Source organism: Panulirus ornatus, chromosome 10, assembly GCF_036320965.1.
Source record: "Panulirus ornatus isolate Po-2019 chromosome 10, ASM3632096v1, whole genome shotgun sequence".
Classification (NCBI taxonomy): Eukaryota; Metazoa; Arthropoda; class Malacostraca; order Decapoda; family Palinuridae; genus Panulirus; species Panulirus ornatus.
The window spans coordinates 60,354,360-60,375,732 of NC_092233.1; the positions used below are offsets into that span (position 1 = coordinate 60,354,360).

Sequence of the window (21,373 nt, forward strand, 5' to 3'; positions counted from 1 at the left end):
AAAGTGCAGTAGTCGTGAGGGAAGGAGGAAGGGAGGACACAGCCAGCTTGAAGTATAGGTTCCTGGGTGTGCTCACTCCTCCGTCGGGAGACCAGCGGTTTGCGACGCCTGTGTGGACGTCGACACATGGAAGGCGCGAGTCCTCGACCAGACGCAGAAGGGGGAGAATTGGGGCGCGCGCGCCACCACCCATCTTGCCGGCCTAAAGAAAAGGGTCTTTTTAGGACACTGAAGCGAAGCTGCCGGCAGTGTATCAAAGGCCTGGAGGAGATGGTTTGTGGTAGTAGAGATGGCGTGTGGTAGTAGAGATGGTTTGTTGTAGTGAAGAGGCGATCTCACAGCAAGAACCCAAGGGCCTCTGGCTCTCTATGGAAGATGGCTTTGCCCAGGGATGTGTCGAAGGCTCTTTTGTTATCTCTCTCTCTCTAGGAAGTTGATGGAAGAATCTTGACCGTTATTCCTTCCTTCTTTTCTCTCGAAAGCCTTTGACCTCGACGTTAGGCGACCCTTGGGTATAATGTATGAGTAAGCGTTTGACCCTGAGTCCTTAAGGATCAGGTGAAATGCTGCATTGACGTGCTCAAGTGCCTTACGGTCGTACTCAAGGGTAGGATGTCGTGCTAAAGGCTCGCACCGTCGTGCTCAAGAGACGCACCGTCGTGGTCATGAGTCGCACCGTCGTGCTCATGAGTCGCACCGTCGTGCCCAAGAGTCGCACCGTCGTGCCCAAGAGTCGCACCGTCGTGCTCAAGAGTCGCACCGTCGTGCCCAAGAGTCGTACCGTCGTGCTCGAGTGTCGCACCGTCGTGCCCAAGAGTCGCACCGTCGTGCTCAAGAGTCGCACCGTCGTGCCCAAGAGTCGCACCGTCGTGCCCAAGAGTCGCACCGTCGTGCCCAAGAGTCGCACTGTCGTGCTCATGAGTCGTACCGTCGTGCTCATGAGTCGTACCGTCGTGCTCAGGAAGGTAAAGTCATTGTAATTAACTCTTCTGGAACGTACCTCCTTCAGGAACCCCACGCAAGAGAACGTCCAAGAACCGTACCATCTCTGGTGGAGACAATGACGCCAATGGTCCTCTAGCAGGAGGCGGTGCGGGTGTCAGGGTCCGCGATCCAGTTGACAGGTGAACGTCAGGGTCGTCCAGTTGAAGTGGGGACATCGGGGGTCGCCCAGCTCGCCAGCTGAACACGGGTTACGACTGGAGTTGTAACATGAGCCAGGCATGTTATAATACACCCGGAGCTGGGTGCTAGTGGTGGCAGAGGGCGACTGAAGCGCCATGGCATTAAGGAAAAAGAAGGAGAGTACACGGGGAGAACAGATAACAGAAGACCTGATGGTCTATGAAGTTATCTGCTGGAGGACAGTACACGGGAAGAACAGATAACAGAAGACCTGATGGTCTGTGAAGTTATCTGCTGGAGGACAGTACACGGGAAGAACAGATAACAGAAGACCTGATGGTCTGTGAAGTTATCTGCTGGAGGACAGTACATGAGAGGGACAGATAACAGAGGACCTGATGTTCTATGAATATTTTATCTGCTGGAGGACAGTAAGTGGTAAGACAGACAACATAAGACCTGATGGTATAGGACGAGTTTATATGCTGGAGGACAGTACAGGAGAAGGACAGACAACAGAAGGCCTTACAGTTTAAGTCGAAGTTATCTACTGGAGGACAGATAGTACATGGGTAGGACAGAGAACAAGAAACAGATGGTTTAAGACGAGGTTATATGCTGAAGGACAGTGATATACCTAACCTATACACAGGGAAACCTTAATAGTGAGGCAGTTGTCCCCACCCTTCGTGGTACTATAGATGGAGACACGCCGTTGAGCCGAAGGGCGGCACCGCCCTAACTTTCACTGTAGATGGAGACGGGATAGTAGCTCAGAGACGGTTCAGAGGGTTAGGAGATTGTAGGATAGAAAAGGGTTAGAGGTTGAGGCCAGGGGGGTGGGAGGGGAGAAGCGATTGCACAAGTCCCACTGGAAAAGGTGTCAGCTGGAAGGGGCGGGGAGGAATGGGGGTCAGAGTTGAAGGCAAAGAAGGTTATGGGGAGGTAAAGGCATATGTCTTGGGGACCGCAAAGGCGGGGGGAAGGGAGGGGAAACACGCAGGGCAGGCCTGGGCGGGCTTGTAGGGCCACGGGCTTCGAAGGACACAAGACGTGGGGGGCGCAGCGCGCGGGGGGGACGGGGTTAGGGGCCGCTCGCAGGTCAGGGCGACGGAGGGAACTGAAGCCGAACAATAATAGCTGGAGGAGGAACCAGGCGGCGCCAGAGGCCGGAGCCGAGAGGGCTGGAAAGAAATTGGTGATGACGACGTCCTCCGTGTGTGTGTGACGCCGTCACAGACAGACAGACCCACCCCGCTCCCGCCCCCCTTCCTGGAATGTTACCACCCCGCCACACACAGAGACAGACACACGCGCGTGCGCATGGTTACCCCATGAAGGATTTTTGAGACATATTGTTTTCTCTCCAGCTGGAGGAATTTTATCGAGACATTATTGTTTCTGGTGACCAAAGGAACACTTGGCGGGTTTACGAGGTGGAAACAGGAACGGTGGAACGGGGCGGTGTGCACGCGCGCGCGCGCGAGAGAGACCCCGGGGGGGGAGGGAGGAGGAGGAGGGGGAGACCCGGGCATTATTTGGTCTAGGGCGAACCGGCATTTTTCATGGTATTAAATGGCGTTTTTTTTTTTCCCCCTTCTTCTTTTTCTTCTTTTTAGCAGCGTTAATGATGGTATTCATGTGTTTGACGCGTCGCGCGCCGGCGCGAAAGTGGCTTATATTAGGTAGGGAGGGGGAGGGGGGGAGGAAGATGGGAGGGGGGGGAGGCTTGAGGTATTGCTTGTTAAAGCCAACACGAGACTGGGGGGGGGGGGGGGAGTTGTTATAATGGCACGGTCAGAGGGCACCCACCTCCCCTGCTCGTTAATGATTATCATCATCATCATCATCATCCACAAACTAATTACGTTTAAGAAAAACTTAAGAAGGATCTCTCTCTCTCTCTCTCTCTCTCTCTCTCTCTCTCTCTCTCTCTGGCCGGATGGGAGGCTGGGGTGGTTGTGTGTTGTGGTGGTGGGGTCATGATCCGTTAACAACATGTACCACACCGAATCAGTTTCTGTGACGATGTAGTGACATGGTAAGATTCTACTTGCCTCCGTTCATCTGTGATGAAGCCACCGGGCGCTCGATCGTCAAAGAATTCAAAGAGTAGTTCAAACTATATGGAATCCTGCCCATCTATAACCTCGGGGCCTTCGACTCTTATTACGTTTGATTTCCGTGTAGAGTTCAACCCGCCACGTGTGTGGAATTCAACCCGCCATGTGTAGAATTCAAGCTGGCGTTTGTGGAATTCAACCCCCATGTGTGGAATTCAACCCGCCATGTGTAGGATTCAACCCGCCATGTGTGGAATTCTAACCGCCATGTGTAGAATTCAAGCTGACTTGTGTAGGATTCAACCCGCCATGTGTAGAATTCAAGCCGCCATGTGTGGAATTCAACCCGCCATGTGTGGAATTCTAACCGCCATGTATAGAATTCAAGCTGCCATGTGTAGGATTCAACCCGCCATGTGTGGAATTTAAGCTGCCGTGTGTAGGATTCAACCCGTCATGTGTGGAATTCAACCCGCCATGTGTAGAATTCAACCCGCCATGTGTAGAATTCAACCCGCCATGTGTAGGATTCAACCCGCCATGTGTAGAATTCAACCCGCCATGTGTAGAATTCAACCCGCCATGTGTAGAATTCAACCCGCCATGTGTAGAATTCAACCCGCCATGTGTGGAATTCAACCCGCCACACACGTAAGGTGAAAGTGGCTTAAGAATAACGGTGTGGCAGCCAGCTAGTCCTTAGCCCCAGAAATATCGCTAGTAGAGGCAGCTAGCTAGTTCCTAGCCCCAGAAATACTGCTAGGAGAGGCAGCCCCCAGCCCCAGAAATACTGCTAGGAGAGGCAACCCCCAACCCCAGAAATACTGCTAGGAGAGGCAGCCCCCAGCCCCAGAAATACTGCTAGGAGAGGCAGCCCCCACTAATACTGCTAGGAGAGGCAGCTTCCAGCCCCAGAAATACTGCTAGGAGAGGTAGCCAGTTAGTTCTTAGCCCTAGAAATATTGCTAGGAGAGGCAGCCAGTTAGTTCTTAGCCCCAGAAATATTGCTAGGAGAGGCAGCTTCCAGCCCCAGAAATACTGCTAGGAGAGGCAGCCAGTTAGTTCTTAGCCCCAGAAATATTGCTAGGAGAGGCAGCCCTCCAGCCCCCATAAATACTGCTAGGAGAGGCAGCCCCCTGGCCAGTACCTCGTCTTTAGCATGTCACTGGCCGGCACACGTAGTGCAATTACCGACTGAAGAACTTGTTCAATTCCTGTTTCCCATTTTTTTTTTCTCTATGACGATTGTTGTCCTCTTCATACTGATTAATATCGTGTGGTGTGTCTGGCCCAAGGTATGATGTGCCTGTAGTGGGTATGATTGAGTATGATGTGCCTGTAGTGGGTATGATTGAGTATGACGTGTCTGTGGTAGGTATGATTGAGTATGACGTGTCTGTGGTAGGTATGATTGAGTATGACGTGTCTGTGGTAGGTATGATTGAGTATGACGTGTCTGTGGTAGGTATGATTGAGTATGACGTGTCTGTGGTAGGTATGATTGAGTATGACGTGTTTGTGGTAGGTATGATTTGTCTATCGTGAGTATGGTGTGGCGTATGGTGGATATCTATCATGGGTATGATGTGGGGTATATGTCTATCATGGGTATGATGTGGGGTTTATGTCTATCATGGGTATGATGTTGGGTATATGTCTATCATAGGTATGATGTTGGGTATATGTCTATCATGGGTATGATGTGGGGTATATGTCTATCATGGGTATGATGTTGGGTATATGTCTATCATAGGTATGATGTGGGGTATATGTCTATCATGGGTATGATGTGGGGTATATGTCTATCATGGGTATGATGTGGGGTTTATGTCTATCATGGGTATGATGTGGGGTATATGTCTATCATGGGTATGATGTGGGGTATATGTCTATCATGGGTATGATGTGGGGTATATGTCTATCATGGGTATGATGTGGGGTATATGTCTATCATGGGTATGATGTGGGGTATATGTCTATCATGGGTATGATGTGGGGGTTATGATACATCTACCCTGGGTATGATGTGTCTGTTAGTGAGTATGATGAGTATGACATGTCTCGTGGGTATGATCTGTCTATCGTGAGTGTGAGGTGTGGCGTATGGTGTATATCTATCATCGGTATGATGTGGAGTATGGTATATGGGTATAGGGTATACCTCACGGAGTATACGTTTCTATATATTTCCTTGAACGTCCCTTTGTGTGTGTGTGTGTGTGTGTGTGGCTGTGTGTGTGTGTGTGTGTGTGTGTGGCTGTGTGTGTGTGTGTGTGTGTGTGTGTGTGTGTGTGTGTGTGTGTGTGTGTCCCCTTATCCTTGGATGTGTCCTCCATGGGCTGGAGGGTGATGGGAGGAGGAGAGGGTTGTGGGGAGGGGAGATGGGGATGATGGGGGGGGGGGGGGGCGCGCGAGCGCCACCGTCCCCCTCCAAAGTCCTCGACTACCCCCCCCCCTCCCCGGGGGGGGGTGATGGGGGGGGGACTCATTTGCGTCCCCGCGCGCCCGCGCGCGCCTCTCAGGATTTCAATCGTCAGCTCTGCTCTTCGGTAGGTAGGGAGGGAGGCGCGGTCGGGCGCGCGGGAGAGCCAGCCTTCGTCTTTTGGATATTACCTTCCACGCGGTAATTAGCAGCTGGGATTGGGTGATAATTGCCGCGCCCTTCATAGCGCGATCGGCCGTTCCCCCTCCCCCCCCCCGCGGGGGGGTCGTCCTCTGATGAGGGGGGGGTGTCAGTGGGTCGGGGGTGGTCCCCCCCCCCCCTCCTCCTCCTCCTCCTCACCTCGCCCGCATTACGACGTACGCCACGGTGGTGACTTCTGCACGTTGCCTCCGTCCGTCCGTCCGTCGCCGAGTGCGGCTTGGTGCCGACCGCCCGACCGTCGGAGAGGGTTCCCCCCTTGCGTCAGTAATAGAGGCGGAAGGACGTGAATGGCCTTCAGGGTGATTAAGGTCCCCGAACGACATGGCTTCGCTCACTCACGGATTTGACTCAAGCGAGACGGTGCGCGACCCTTGAGCGCGACGATGCGCGACCCTTGAGCACGACGGTGCGCAACCCTTGAGCACGACGATGCGCGACCCTTGAGCACGACGGTGCACGACCCTTGAGCACGACGGTGCACGACCCTTGAGCACGACGGTACGCGACCCTTGAGCACGACGATGCGCGACCCTTGAGGACGCCGATGCGCGACCCTTGAGCACGACGGTTCACGACCCTTGAGCACGACGGTGCGCAACCCTTGAGCACGACGATGCGCGACCCTTGAGCACGCCGATGCGCGACCCTTGAGCACGACGGTACCGCGACACTTGAGCGCGACGGTGCACGACCCTTGAGCGCGACGGTGCACGACCCTTGAGCACGACGTTACGACCCTTGAGCACGACGGTGCGACCCTTGAGCACGACGGCACGACCCTTGTAAAGCTGAAGGGTTAGGTCAAAAGAAACCAGCACATTATACCCAAGGGTCGTGCCGTCGTGCTCAAGGGTTGTACCGTCTTGCTCAAGGGTCGTACCGTCCTGCTCAAGGGTCGTACCGTCCTGCTCAAGGGTCGTATACCATCTGGCCCAAAAGGGTCGTACCGTCATGCCCAAGGAGGTTCATTTCGTAATCCCTAGTTACGTCAGTCATGTCCAGATACGTTCTGACCATTGCACTGAACTGCTGGCCTACAGACCACTACTAGACGTACAGCAGAAACACGATTTGACGTACAGCAGACACACGATTTGACGTACAGCAGACACACGATTTGACGTACAGCAGACACAATTTAACGTACAGCAGACACACGATTTGACGTACAGCAGACACACGATTTTGACGTACAGCAGACACACGATTTTGACGTACAGCAGACACACGATATATATAATTTCCTTTTCCAAGCCACCTTTTTCTTCCAGCATGACGGAACACGACGCTGGAAACCTTTCGCTCAAGCATCTTGGGTTATTAAACCCGCATGTACACTGTATCGGGTTCATTAAATCGGCGGTGGTGTAAGATTATTATTCATCGTGATCGGGACCCGAGTGGGCGATGATGCATGATCCTTCCGCGTCGCTGGTGGACGCCCGGTGGAGCGCTCTGCTAATTCCTCTGCTCTGCCTCAGTGTTTACAGCGTGGTTTGTGTAAAGCTGCCAGGATTAGGGGAGAGAGGGAGGAGGGAGAGGCGTCGTGTGGTGCACGGTGTGGCGAGCTTGTGTGTGTGTGTGTGCGTCTCTCTCTCTCTCTCTCTCTCTCTCTCTCTCTCTCTCTCTCTCTCTCTCTCTCTCTCTCTCCTTCCCCTGGAGACCGGATGGTCCGTATCTCCTGGACGACCCCCCAACCCCACCCACCCCGTGCCTTCACCGTGGCCGATGGTGATGGTGGTGATGGTGATGGTGGAGATGGTGATGGTGATGGTGGTGGAGATGGTGATGGTGGTGATGGTGATGGTGGAGATGGTGATGTAGGTGGTGGTGATGGTGGTGATGGTGATGGTGGAGATGGTGATGGTGGTGATGGTGATGGTGATGGTGGAGATGGTGATGGTGGAGATGGTGATGGTGATGGTGGTGATGGTGATGGTGGAGATGGTGATGGTGGTGGTGGTGGAGATGGTGATGGTGATGGTGGTGATGGTGGAGATGGTGATGTAGGTGGTGGTGATGGTGATGGTGATGGTGGTGGAGGCCCCAGCCCAGCCGCCCCCCCTTCCCCCGCTGCCTCACGGATGTGTGCTAAATCCAGTGCTTTCACTGCCCCCCTTCCTTCCTCCCCCACCCCCCCTTATCTCTGAACCTCCCCTCCCCCTCTCACCCCTCACCCCCCCCCCCCTTCCAATAGCCCCAGCAGGTGATCAGGTCTTTAGGGATCAGCAGTCCCGGGGTCAGGGATCAGGGCCGACCTAGTTCAGGTGCTTTCGTGAGTGTCGATGCGGGTGGTGGGTGAGGGGGGAAGGAGGGGGTTCCAGGGGGGTAAGGGGTTGGGTAGGGGGTGAGATGGGAGGTGGTGATGGTGATGGTGGTGGTGATGGAGGGGATGGATGACGACGACTGCATTGGTCGTTTGCGGTAGGGGAGAAGTTGGGAGAGGGGTGGAGAAGGGTCTCTCTTCATACGGTTCCCCTCCTCCGGGGGTCTCTTTTCATACGGTACACCCCCACTAAACCCCCCCTCCCTTCCTCCTCCCTCCTCTTCTCCCGAGGTTGGCCAGGCCAGGCCAGGCCAGGCCGGGCCAGACCAGCAGCCGTCTGACTAGTTTTCCTTCCAAGATGACGTGTGAGCGAGCACTTGGCCGCCGCCCCCCCTTCCGTATACACCCTGGGGGAAGTTAAACCACCGAGGAGGAGGAGGAGGAGGAGGAGGTAGATGATGACGTGGCGTTGGTGGCTGCGTGTGTGAAGGAACGGTGGACCGGGCTTTTGGCGTTCTCTCTTGTGTAGGATTCCTTCTTTCTTTATTTTTCTCTCCCCCTCTTTTTTTTTTCTTCTTTCCAGGAACGTTCATATATATATATATATATATAGGAACGACTTGCCCAGGGTTCTTCTTCTTGAAGGCCACTTGGTGTCTCCTTCGCATTCCCTTGGGGTGGAGGATCCCCGATGCACAGTCCTGGAAGGACTGGGAGGAGTCCTGGAAGGACTAGAGGGAGTTCTGAAGACTGGGAGGAGTTCTGGAAGGACTAGAGGGAGTTTTGAAGACTGGGAGGAGTTCTGGAAGGACTGGGGGAGTCCTAGAAAGACTGCAGGAGTCATGGAAAGACTGCAGGGAGTCCTGGAAAGACTGGGGGAGTTCTGGAAGGACTGGGGGAGTCCTGGAAAATTTAGGACGAGTCCTGGAAAGACTGGAAAGAGTCCTGGAAAGATTGGGAGGAGTCCTGGAAGGACTGGGGGAGTCCTGGAAAGACTGGAGGAGTCCTGGAAGGATTGGTATGGTATCTGGAAGGACATGAACGGGTTACCTTCTTTCCATACGGTACTCCAGTTTTCTTTCACTTTCTCGTTTTCTTTATAATCCTTCTTACGTACGTTCCTGTATTCACCCATCCAGCTGGAAGCTCACCTCCCCAAACCCGGAAGTTTACCTCCCCAAACCCGGAAGCTTACCTCCCCAAACCTGGAAGTTTACCTCCCCAAACCCGGAAGCATTCCTCCCCAAACCCGGAAGCTTACCTCCCCAAACCCGGACGGACCGCCTGGTCCATAAGCGGCACAGGAACCGTGGTCTAAATAACCCGATGAATTGTGGTAGATGTGGTACAAATGGACCGGCTGTGGTGGTACAGATGGACCAGCTCTCTGTGGTGGTACAGATGGACCAGCTCTCTGTGGTGGTACAGATGGACCAGCTCTCTGTGGTGGTTCAGATGGACCAGCTCTCTGTGGTGTCACATGGACCACTTTTCTGTGGTGGCACAGATGGACTGGCTGTAGTGGTACAGATGGACCAGCTGTCTGTGGTGTCACATGGACCAGCTTTCTGTGGTGATACAGATGGCCCGGCTGTGGTGGTACAGATGGACCAGCTGTCTGTGGTGGTACAGATGGACCAGCTCTTTGTATTTGATATAACATTCAGATTATTTTCCTCCTCTCGGTCCATCAAGCCATTTCTGCCCGATATACTGTAACACACAGGTAATGGACCGGTCCATCTTTTTCCTATATTTGTTGGCGATCTCCCGTCTCCTCGTTTTTTATGTGTATGAGAGAATAAGAAAATGTATATATATGTATTTCAGTGGGACATGATGGACACGATTATTTGTTCCATTTCCCCTAAAGGTCCGGTCCGTGAAACTGGACCGCTACGAATGATCGGTCCAGCATTGTCTTCGTCCTAGATTTTGTACGGATGCAGAGCAGAAATTGACGATTGGATGAAAATCTGAATATCTCTCTCTCTCTCTCTCTCTCTCTCTCTCTCTCTCTCTCTCTCTCTCTCTCTCTCTCTCTCTCTCTCTCTCTCTCTCTCTCTCTCTATCTCTCTCTCTCCTCTGAATGCGTCACACTTGCCCACGATTTTTTTTTTTTTTTTTTTTTTTTTCCAAAAGAAGGAACAGAGGAGAGGTCCAGGTGAGGATATTCCCTCAAAGGCCCAGTCCTCTGTTCTTAACGCTACCTCGCTATCGCGGGAAATAGCGAATAGTATGAAAAAAAAAAAGAAAAAAAAAAAAAATATATATATATATATATATATATATATATATATATATATATATATATAGATAGATAGATAGATAGATAGATACATAGATAGATAGATAGATAGATAGATTCCTATCTTGATAAAGAGTGACTTTGCGAGTGTGTGATCTTTGCTCTTAACTAGATTTTTTTCCTTCTCTTTTTCTCTACAGGTACGTGGGCGTGCAAGGCCCCCCGCCCGGTTGTCGAGGTGGAGCCAGCCACGGAGGTGTGTTGTGTTCCCTCCTGAAGAAGGGCTTCTTCTAGGCTGTCTCCCGTCAGCGCCCCCCTCAGCTCGTGCGCTCCACGCCTCACTGTGTTGCTGCTCTGAGTGGGACGAGATATCAGAGCCCAGAAGGAGAGGCACTGGCTTCTCTTCAGAGAGAGACAGAGAGACAGGGTAGGTATGATGTTATCTCTTAAAGTTAGATGGACACGGGAAGGTGTGAGGTTAAGAGCGGGGGTTGGTTTCGGACGCATCTTGGCCTGACCTGACCTAGCTTGACCTCAGTGGGGTACAGTGCTGGAGGAGTAAAAAGACAGTCACAGAACAGTCGGATCTGGTTTGAAGATAAAGGATCCAGGATTTTTCTAACAACAGGTTCTTTAATTAATTTCTCGAGATGGGTAATTGTGTGTTTTTACTGTACGGGGATGGAGTTGTACACTCGTGGGGCCCCATCTCTTGTATAGTACGGGGAGGGAGTTGCACACTCGTGGGGCCCCATCTCTTGTACTGTACGGGGGAGGGAGTTCTACACTCGTGGGGCCCCATCTCTTGTATAGTACGGGGAGGGAGTTGCACACTCGTGGGGCCCCATCTCTTGTACTGTACGGGGGAGGGAGTTCTACACTCGTGGGGCCCCATCTCTTGGACTGTACTGTACGGGGAGGGAGTTGTACACTGGTGGGGGCCCCATTTCTTGTACTGTACGAGGGAGGGAGTTCTACACTGGTGGGGGCCCCATTTCTTGTACTGTACGAGGGAGGGAGTTCTGCACTGGTGGGGGCCCCATCTCTTGTGCTGTACGGGGAGGGAGTTCTACACTCGTGGGGCCCCATCTCTTGTACTGTACGGGGGAGGGAGTTGTAAACCAGTGGGCCCTCATCTCTTGTACAATACGGGGAGGAAGTTCTATACCCGTGGGGCCCCATCTCTTGTACTGTAAGGAGAGAGAGAGAGAGAGAGAGAGAGAGAGAGAGAGAGAGAGAGAGAGAGAGAGAGAGAGAGAGAGAGAGATATGAGCCTAATGGAGCACAAAAGGACGAACATTAAAAAAAAAAGATAAAAGATAGCTGTATATATAAGAATGTCCTTTTCAAAAGGCTCTTCTCTTTTCGCCTGCTGGCAGACCTCTCATCCCCTTAAGGCCTCGTCTCTCTCTCTCTCTCTCTCTCTCTCTCTCTCTCTCTCTCTCTCTCTCTCTCTCTCTCTCTCTCTCTCTCTCTCTTTATTTCTCATTCTTACTTCTTCAGTGTGATGAGATATCTTTCCACGTGGAGAGAGAGAGAGAGAGAGAGAGAGAGAGAGAGAGAGAGAGAGAGAGAGAGAGAGAGAGAGAGAATGATCAGGGGAGCCGGACAAGGGGTTTGAAGGGTGGAGGAGGCTGGCGCTCTCGTATTCTTGAAAGGAACTTAGATATACTACTTGGGCCCCTTGCCAATGCTGAATGACACACACACACACACACACACACACACACACACACACACACACACACACACACACACACACACACACACACCCCACTTGAGCACGACGGTACGACCCATAGTTCTAATGGCTTTGCACTTTGACCCCAACCTTGAAAAAAGGGTCAGGTGGAAGGAAAGGAAAGGCCAGGTCATCATCATCGCTGTATCCAGGGGTCGTACCGTCCTTCATCGCTGTATCCAGGGGTCGTACCATCCTTCATCGCTGTATCCAGGGGTCGTACCGTCCTTCATCTCTGTATTAAGGGGTCGTACGTCCTGCTCAAGGGGGTGTGTGTATATATGGGTGGGGATGAGGAGGATTGATTTACTCATGTATGAGAGGAGACAATTATGAGTCGATTTCCCACCTCCCCTCCCCCTTCCCCAGGTGTGATAATTATGAGTCGATTCCCCCCCCCCCTCCCCCCTCCCCAGGTGTGATGAGGGAGTGACACGAGTGTTGAGGGGCAAGGGGACGTGTGTGTGGAGGGGGGGGGGAGGTTGAGGTTGAAAAGGAAGGCCATGGGGAGCCGAGAGACAGACAGACAGACAAGGAGACAACACAGACAGACAAGGAGACAACACAGACAGACAGACAGACAAGGGGACAACAGAGACAGACAGACAGACAGACAGGTAGGACAGACATACAAGGAGAGAACTTTTATATTTCCTACACAATCCTTTTTATTTTCCTGGGATTCACATCTGAGTCAGACGGGCACAATGGTGACTAAAAACATCCGAAGATCTTTCATTTCTTGTTCGTAGGCGGAGTGGGTGGAGTAGGGGCTGGGGTTTTTTTTCTATCTTTTTTTTCCTCTCTTTTTTTTCCTCTCTTTTTTTTCCTTTGGTGGAGGGGGGAAAGAAAGGGAGGAGGGGGGGGGCGGTGGTTGGTTGGGTGGGTGGGGAATGGATAGACGGTGGGATGGGAATGGGTGGACGTGGGGTCGGGGTGGAGGGGGTGGGTTAGAGTATCTGACAGTGAAGGCGACATTAATATTGTGGAACTACACCTACACCCCCCCCACCCCCCCACACCACCCCCCCACACCACCCCCCACACCACCCCCACCCCCACCCGCCGGCAGCGTCCTCCCAAAACAAAAGGATGAGGAGGGGGAGGTGAGGAGGAGGAGGTGCGAGACACTCGTCCAATGTTCATATATACATATAAAGATGTGCTACATCAGGACCAGGGCCTGGGGCCTGGGTTGTTTCTACCCCTTTTGTTTTCAACGTATTCGGCTGGTGTGGATGTTCGAACTCTGGCTCCTGTTAAGGCTGTGTACGGTAGTCGTGTTGGTAAACCAGTGTGTATTTATATATAGATATACACTGCCATATTTTTGGTCTACTCTGGAGCACTTGAGTATACCTCGTGGAAGGTATACGTTGAGGTTGACCTACGAAAATAGGAATCGCCGATACATTGACTTCCATTGAGTTGCATTCCTCTCAGTTTACAGTAAACCAGTGTATTCTTCACAGTTTACTGTAAACCAGTGTATTCCTCACAGTGTACTGTAAACCAGACTGTTCCTCACAGTTTACTGTAAACCAGTGTATTCCTCACAGTGTACTGTAAACCAGTGTATTCCTCACAGTGTACTGTAAACCAGTGTATTCCTCACAGTTTACTGTAAACCAGTGTATTCCTCACAGTGTACTGTAAACCAGACTGTTCCTCACAGTTTACTGTAAACCAGTGTATTCCTCAGTGTACTGTAAACCAGTGCATTCCTCACAGTTTACAGTAAACCAGTGTATTCTTCACAGTTTACTGTAAACCAGTGTATTCCTCACAGTGTACTGTAAACCAGACTGTTCCTCACAGTTTACTGTAAACCAGTGTATTCCTCAGTGTACTGTAAACCAGTGTATTCCTCAGTGTACTGTAAACCAGTGTATTCCTCACAGTTTACAGTAAACCAGTGTATTCCTCACAGTGTACTGTAAACCAGTGTATTCCTCACAGTGTACTGTAAACCAGTGTATTCCTCACAGTTTACTGTAAACCAGTGTATTCCTCAATTGATATGTATTCCTGTGGTTTACTCTCGTCCTTAGTAGTCATTCCAATTCCTAATTCCGGATTCTCTGATTCCTGGATTCCCGGTGCCTGGCGCGACCCGCCAAAATTCCTCATCTCTGAAGTCGTACCTTTTTTTAATTTTAAGTTCATTCAGCATTGGTGTTGTTTACTGTTAAGATAACCTCTTGAGCACGACGTTACGACCCTTGAGCACACGACGGTACGACCCTTGAGCACAACGGTACGACCCTTGAGCACACGGCGGTACGACCCTTGAGCACGACGGTGCGACCCTTGAGCACGATGGTACGGCCCTTGAGCACGATGGTGCGACCCTTGAGCACAACGGTACGGCCTTTGAGCACGACGGTGCGACCCTTGAGCACGACGGTAGGGCCCTTGAGCACGACGGTACGACCTTTGAGCACGACGGTGCGACCCTTGAGCACGACGGTAGGGCCCTTGAGCACGACGGTACGACCTTTGAGCACGACGGTGCGACCCTTGAGCACGACGGTGCGACCCTTGAGCACGATGTTACGGCCCTTGAGCACGACGGTACGACCCTTGAGCACGACGGTGCGACCCTTGAGCTTACAGCACGACCCTGGAGCACGACAGCACGACCCTGGAGGGTTTGAAAGCTAAGAGCGGAGGTAGGACTGCCTGCCCACCTGATTCTCTGATGGGCTACACGAGGGAGCAATTACCAAGTTTCCTTGTTTAAACAATCGGACGAGTCCTTCCTTGGGTGTAGGAGGCGATGAAGGAGCAGCGAGGTCGTGGGTGGGTGGGTGGCAGCCTCCGCCACCAGCTGGGTGGGTGGTTGGGTGGATGGCAGCCTGCTGCACCAGCTGGGTGGGTGGCAGCTTACTTTAACTCCCCCCCTCCACCGTCCTGCTCTGAGCCTTGGTCGTCTATATCACCTCCCGTCTAAAAGCCTAAATATCCCGCCCTTGGAAGCATGCCCTGGTGCACCCCATCCCTAAAGAGAGAGAGAGAGAGAGAGAGAGAGAGAGAGAGAGAGAGAGAGAGAGAGAGAGAGAGACAGCTCTCTTCCCCTTTGTAACCATCGCCCCATCGCCTCTCGCCACTTCTGCTCTCACCTCTGCTCTCTGAAACTCATCTTAACTCTCACTTAAATAGTCATAACTAATTGTGTCATTTCCATTTTCCGATCACCGCTACGGGCCTCTGCGAAGCGGTAATGCACTAGGGGTCTTCTCTGGTGTGTGTGTGTGTGTGTGTGTGTGTGTGTGTGTGTCACTCGCCTTTGGTCCTTCTCTTTCTCAGGGATACTATGTAAAATTTCGAGGTGAACCTCGACGTCTTCAAAAGCATTTTTTGAGGTGGTGGGCGTTGCATAACTCTTCCCCCTTCCCCTTCCCTCTCTCCCTTCCCCTCCCCCTCCCCTTTCCCCCTCCCCTTTCCCCCTCCCCTTTCCCCCTCCCCCTTCCCCCTCCCCCTTCCCCCTCCCCCTTCCCCCTCCCCTTTCCCCCTCCCCCTTCCCCCTCCCCCCTTCCCCTCCCCCTCCCCTTTCCCCCTCCCCTTTTCATAACCTTCCTTTTCGCCTGTTTATTATTCCTTCTTCCTCTTCTTCTTCTTCTCCACGGCATCCTCCTCCATCGATGTGGTATTTGAGGGAATGTCTTGTGTTTTGTTACCCCGTCAATAGTGGTGGCGTCCCTGAGGGCTGTGTCTTGTCTCCCACTCTGTTTCTGTCTCTTCCCAAATGATCTTATTTCACTCAGTAACCTTAGTCCGTCTTGCGACGGTGGTCCCCACACGACATACATCAAGTCCCCTCAAAGTCCTCTTGGCTAAGATCCTTCTTCGTTTCCTCGCAGTGAACACATAAGTCTCCTCTTAATTCGAAACGAATCAGCGTCGTGGAAGAAGGATCCATTACCATGGTTCATCTCAATTAAGCATTTCTATTCCTCTCTCTTTATATTTCTCACTTGTTTTCTGCCGCGTCATTTCTATTCCTCTCTCTTTATATTTCTCACTCGGTTTCTGCCGTGTCATTTTGGAATATCCCGATACACCGCCGTAAGTAATGCTAGCTTGCTGTACGCAGCCATGATGGGGGGTTGAAACCTGCTCCACGTAATCAACATCACGAAGTCTGCCTCGGAGAAGTTTTATGAGAAACCTCCCCTAATTATTTTTCCCTTTCAGCTGCTGTTCCGTATCGAGTTGGGGGGGATCTCATTCGTTCCCATGTGTGGAGTACTGCACCAGGGATTGCCTTGTACTCTTACGTCTCCATTAACTGCCGTGGCATCACAAAAGCCTCCTCCCCTCTCTCGTTCTAATTCTTCTTCCATCGGTTCGCCGCCGTCCGTCTTGAGTTGGTGCTGGTTCCTGTGTCTTTTCCCAGGGGCGGGGGATGTTGTTGTTGCCTCCCCTCCTCCTGCTCCTCCTCCTCTCTCCTCGACCCGTTCTCCCGCGAGGTGTCTTTCCATGTGCCCCCCCAACAACGACCACCCGCCCCCATCAGTATGTTGAACCTGCAGCAACACGACTGGCTGCCGCTTCCTATGGTTTCCCCTATGGAGGCCAGCCACACGAGGATTGGCCCGTTGTGATGCTCTCGTCCTCTCTACGAACAACAGAGATGAGGAATGCTCGTCTTTCTTCTTTGTCCTTCCGCCCCCCTTCCCTTCCACTACCCGGCTTAACCTGTCGATATGGCCCGGCCTCCTGGGAGCTGCAGGAACCCTACACACACACACACACACACACACACACACACACACACACACACGATGTTATGAGGAGAGATATTCCTCATGTTATGGTGCAGGGTCGTGCATTGGTAGTAAAGGGGTCGTCTCTTGTCCCAGTTCGACAGCTGTGTCAGTGGTCACACTTCGCATCCCAGGGGATGTGGGTTCGATCCCCCGGGTGTGGAGTACCTCCTTCAGCCATTATCCTCCTGGCGAAGGTGCGGAAGAATGTGTTGGGTCTTTTTGGTCGGGTAGCGCAAGTGAAGTCTGCGAGAGCTGGACTTCTGAGCTGTCTTTGGGGAGGTGGACGTCTTCTGTGCTGTCTGTGGGGAGGTGGACGTCTTCTGAGACGTCTGTACGAGAGTTGGTCGTACTTCTGTGCTGTCTGTGGGAAGGTGGACGTCTGTACGAGAGCGGGACGTACTTCTGGCGGGTCTGTGAAGCCTGGACGTCTCCCGGCGGGAACCCATTATTCAAGAAATAGAATCGAGTTATGTGGTTCGGGTGATATTAGATCATGGCGGAACGAAGTTTTATGTGGTACATATGGAGGAGGCTATGTCCCCCACTTCCACCCCCCTCCACCCCAGACCACTCCAGGAGAGAGAGAGAGAGAGAGAGAGAGAGAGAGAGAGAGAGAGAGAGAGAGAGAGAGAGAGAGAGAGAGAGAGAGAGCAGTGGTTCGTTGTCCCTGCAGATGAATGCTAATTCACTTTACCCCCCCTCCATATTCCGCTTGCCCTGACACAAGCCTGTGTATCCTCGCGACATCCTCTTAACAACTGACAGAAACCCGCGCCTCCTGTTGCTGCCTCCCTCCCTCCCTCACTCACTCACCCACAGCCGCCTCCTGCTGCTGCTCCCTCCCTCCCTCCCTTCCCTCACCCGCAGAAACCTCCTGCCTCTGCCCACAGCTCCGTGAAAACCTTATGACGCTTCCTCATGTATGTAATGGTGGTTATTATTAATGAGTAAAACATGAAGGTGAGTGTCAACTGGTTATTATACTCGCACCACATCACACCCTTCCCTCCCTCCCTGCGTCGCTCGCTCGTCCGGTAAGCCATTGTGTTACTTGGAGACTGAGTCTCTCTCTCTCTCTCTCTCTCTCTCTCTCTCTCTCTCTCTCTCTCTCTCTCTCTCTCTCTCTCTCTCTCTCTCTCTCTCCACAGTGATTACTTTATATTTCATTCGTATTTGTTACACCTCCGCCGCCGCCCCCCCCCCCCTTTTTTTTGTGTATATATATATATATACATTTCATCCTTCATTCTGGTACCCGAGCCTCCCTCCTCCATCACCCCTCTCTCCCCCTTACCAACTCGACGCCTCTCTCTCTCTCTCTCTCTCTCTCTCTCTCTCTCTCTCTCTCTCTCTCTCTCTCTCTCTCTCTCTCTCTCTCTCTCTCTCTCTCTCTCGCCTTTTCAGAACACGTTAATGGAAGAAGTAATGTGTGTGTGTGTGTGTGTGTGTGTGTGTGTCGGAAGTGAAGGGAACAAGGATGGTGGAAGGATGGAAGATGGAAGGATGGTGTGAAAAAGATTTTCAGCGATCGGGGCCTGAACGTGCAGGAGGGTGAAAGGCGTGCTCGGGATAGAGTGAATTGGAACGATGTGGTATACTGGGGTCGACGTGCTGTCAATGGACTGAATCAGGGCATGCGAAACGTCCGGGGTAGACCATGGAAAAGTTTGTAGGGCCTGGGTATGGAAAGGGAGCTGTGGTTTCGGTGCATTACACATAACAGCGAGAGAACTGAGTGTGAACGAATGAGACCTTTGTTGTCTTCGTCTCTTCGAGGCGCTACCTCGCTAACGCGGGAAAGGTCGATTAAGGATGAGAGGGATGGGGGATATACACAAGTCAGAGTAAACATGGACTCGTTAAATAGAAAATGACCTGTAGTCTGAACACCCCCACCCCCCCAACCCACCCCCAAAAAAAATGATGGAGTACCCAACACCTTCCATCCTTGTAGGACGTCGTCCCTCCTCCTTGGCCTCTCCATCATTCAGGAAACCTGTCAGACCCCTCACCACCACCACCACACAAGGTAAGGACCCCAGTGTGGTGGGCAAGTATGACTGTGTGGTAAGGGTAATGCACCACTCACCCTAGTAGTGTGTGTGTGTGTGTGTGTGTGTGTGTGTGTGATGAGCCATGGTAGTGTGATGTAAAGTAAATGGGTCACCCTCTCCCTCACCACTGTACACCTACGACCACCACCACTGTGCACCTACCACAATCTCTACCACCATGAACACGACTGTCACCAACCACAATCACCACTATCACCACCACTGTACACCTACCACAATCACCACTACCACCACCACCACTGTCACGTACCACCACCACCACCATTGTACACCTACCACAATCTCTACCACCACCACCACTGTCACGTACCACCACCACCACCACTGTACACCTACCACAATCTCTACCACCACCATCACCACATTTACAAAATACTCTGACGCCATTTCCCACTCGATATATAGAATTGAATTCTTTTAAAAGGTATCAGATTCGTTTTGACATGTTAGACATTTACAGAGAATATTGATAGAGAGAACTTAACGTTGCCACGCTTCAGGGTTTTTTTTTTCCACAATGTTTTAACTGATAAGATAAGATACTACGAGCAACTTTAACATACTTAACATTGTCAGGTTAAATTTTCTACTAGGGGTGGGGAGAAGGGGGGTTGAAAAAGTGAACAGGTTATCCTGCTATACTTGTTAACCAACCCCCTCCCTCTCTCTGAGGCCATTTAACGCAGTGCTTTTATTGGTGGTGGTGCCCTTTTACGACCTGACAGTGAAATCAAGTGCGGTGCACTGTTATCTTGATGGGGGGGAGTGACCTGGTCCAGCAGTGATTCTGTGATGGTGGCACCTTCGGGCTGGTCCGTGAGTGTTACAGTGATATAGGCACTGTTGCTGTGCTCAAGCACTGTCACACTGATGGACGAGGCCCTGGTTGATGAGTCTAGCAGTGATGAATGCAGTGCTGGGCCGTCGCAGTTCTTTCACAGTGACGGGGTCACGGCTGGTAGAGGTCAGGTGGAATTTTGACCCCCCAACAGTGAGGTCATTTTTAGGGTTGCCCCATGGATGAAGGTCAGGAGGAGCTTGACCCCCCAGCAGTGAGGTCACTGTCACGACTGACCTTGCCGTGAATGACCTTCTGTCATACGTCAAGAGCCAGATGACTCTTCTCTGACATCCCCACCCCCCCTCCCCCCTCCCACACACACACGAGAGGAATCCAGTCACTTGACAGACATGAGAGCAGTGCCATTGACTTGACTGGTGTCACTGCCACAGTGACACTGGTGTCACTGTGGCACAGTGACGCTGGTCATCATGTGACCACCACGAACCCGATCACTTTGCCCGTCATCTTAACCATCGTCATGAGCCATTAGTCGCAGTCAGCCAGCCCATTGTGTTTTCTCTGTACCACATCGTCACCCAGCCCTCTCTCATCGCTTCTGCCAACATTGCCACCACAGCTGCGGTTTTCCAACCACCACCACCACAACAGTCGGTGGTGTATAAGACCTCCGTGTGATGGTTTGTGACAGCCGTATTACCTTCAGCGTACACAAAGAGAGAGCAACAGTTCCCTCTGCCAGAGACATGGCAGGCTGGATTCCGCGTACCATCAAAACGAGAGAGAGAGAGAGAGAGAGAGAGAGAGAGAGAGAGAGAGAGAAGGGTAAAGCCAGTGACGGCTCTTCAAGATACAAATAGTGTTCCCGAGAACACATCTGTGTACGAAAATCACTTTTACATGAACACATCTGTGTACGAAAATCACTTGTACATGAACACATCTCTGTACGAAAATCACTTGTCCCTGGTAGACGATATTTTAAGAAAGTTTGCAGAGATGTTTTTATTGTTTATTTTCTATTAAAGATTCTCACTTGACAGTACAGAAGAGGGAAGACCCACTAAATGACGCCTTCCTAGACACTCGTCTTCCCTCACGGATAGACTAACCTGTTTAACATCACCTTACGACGGCAGGTGGGAATACCTTGCCAAGTTGTGTAGCGTTCATTGATGCCTCATCACGGCTCTGTGCTGCTCATGCGCTTAAGGGGGCTGAGGTGTTGTGAACGACTGAAACCGCTGAAGCTTTATGTTCCGGTGTGTTAGAGTGGAGAGGTATATCAACATTGGCATTGTGGGTTGGGGGGTTCCTTAGAAGCTAGGGTCCCCGGCTTACAGTCGAGAGCGCTTCCCTTCCGGCACACACGAGGCTTGGGAAACTGTAAAGTACTTCTCTTAGAATCATAACATGCGGTAAACACAGAAAAGAAGAAACATGCTTGAACATCCTGGTAGAAGGCCTTCGAAACCATAGTAAGGTATAGTAAGGTAAGGTGCCAGACCCCAGCTGTAGGGAGTAGAAGACCTCCCAAACCATCGTAAGGTATACGTAAGGTAAGGTCCCAGACCCCAGCTGTAGGGAGTAGAAGACCTCCCAAACCATCGTAAGATATGCGTAAGGTAAGGTAAGGT

At 51.9% G+C, this 21,373-nt stretch overlaps 1 protein-coding gene across 3 annotated transcripts in view; it reads left to right on the plus strand.

The window, feature by feature from the left end:
* The window catches only part of LOC139750997 (protein O-linked-mannose beta-1,2-N-acetylglucosaminyltransferase 1-like), a 444,536-nt gene that overhangs the window by 345,369 nt on the left and 77,794 nt on the right, over nt 1-21,373 (plus strand). For 2 of the 3 annotated variants that reach the window (XM_071666033.1, XM_071666032.1), the window contains one exon: nt 10,547-10,773. The exons of the other annotated variant lie outside the window; for it this stretch is intronic. The gene's annotated coding sequence lies outside the window, so the exon portion shown is untranslated. The remainder of the gene's footprint in view (nt 1-10,546; nt 10,774-21,373) is intronic. 3 annotated transcript variants of the gene reach the window in all.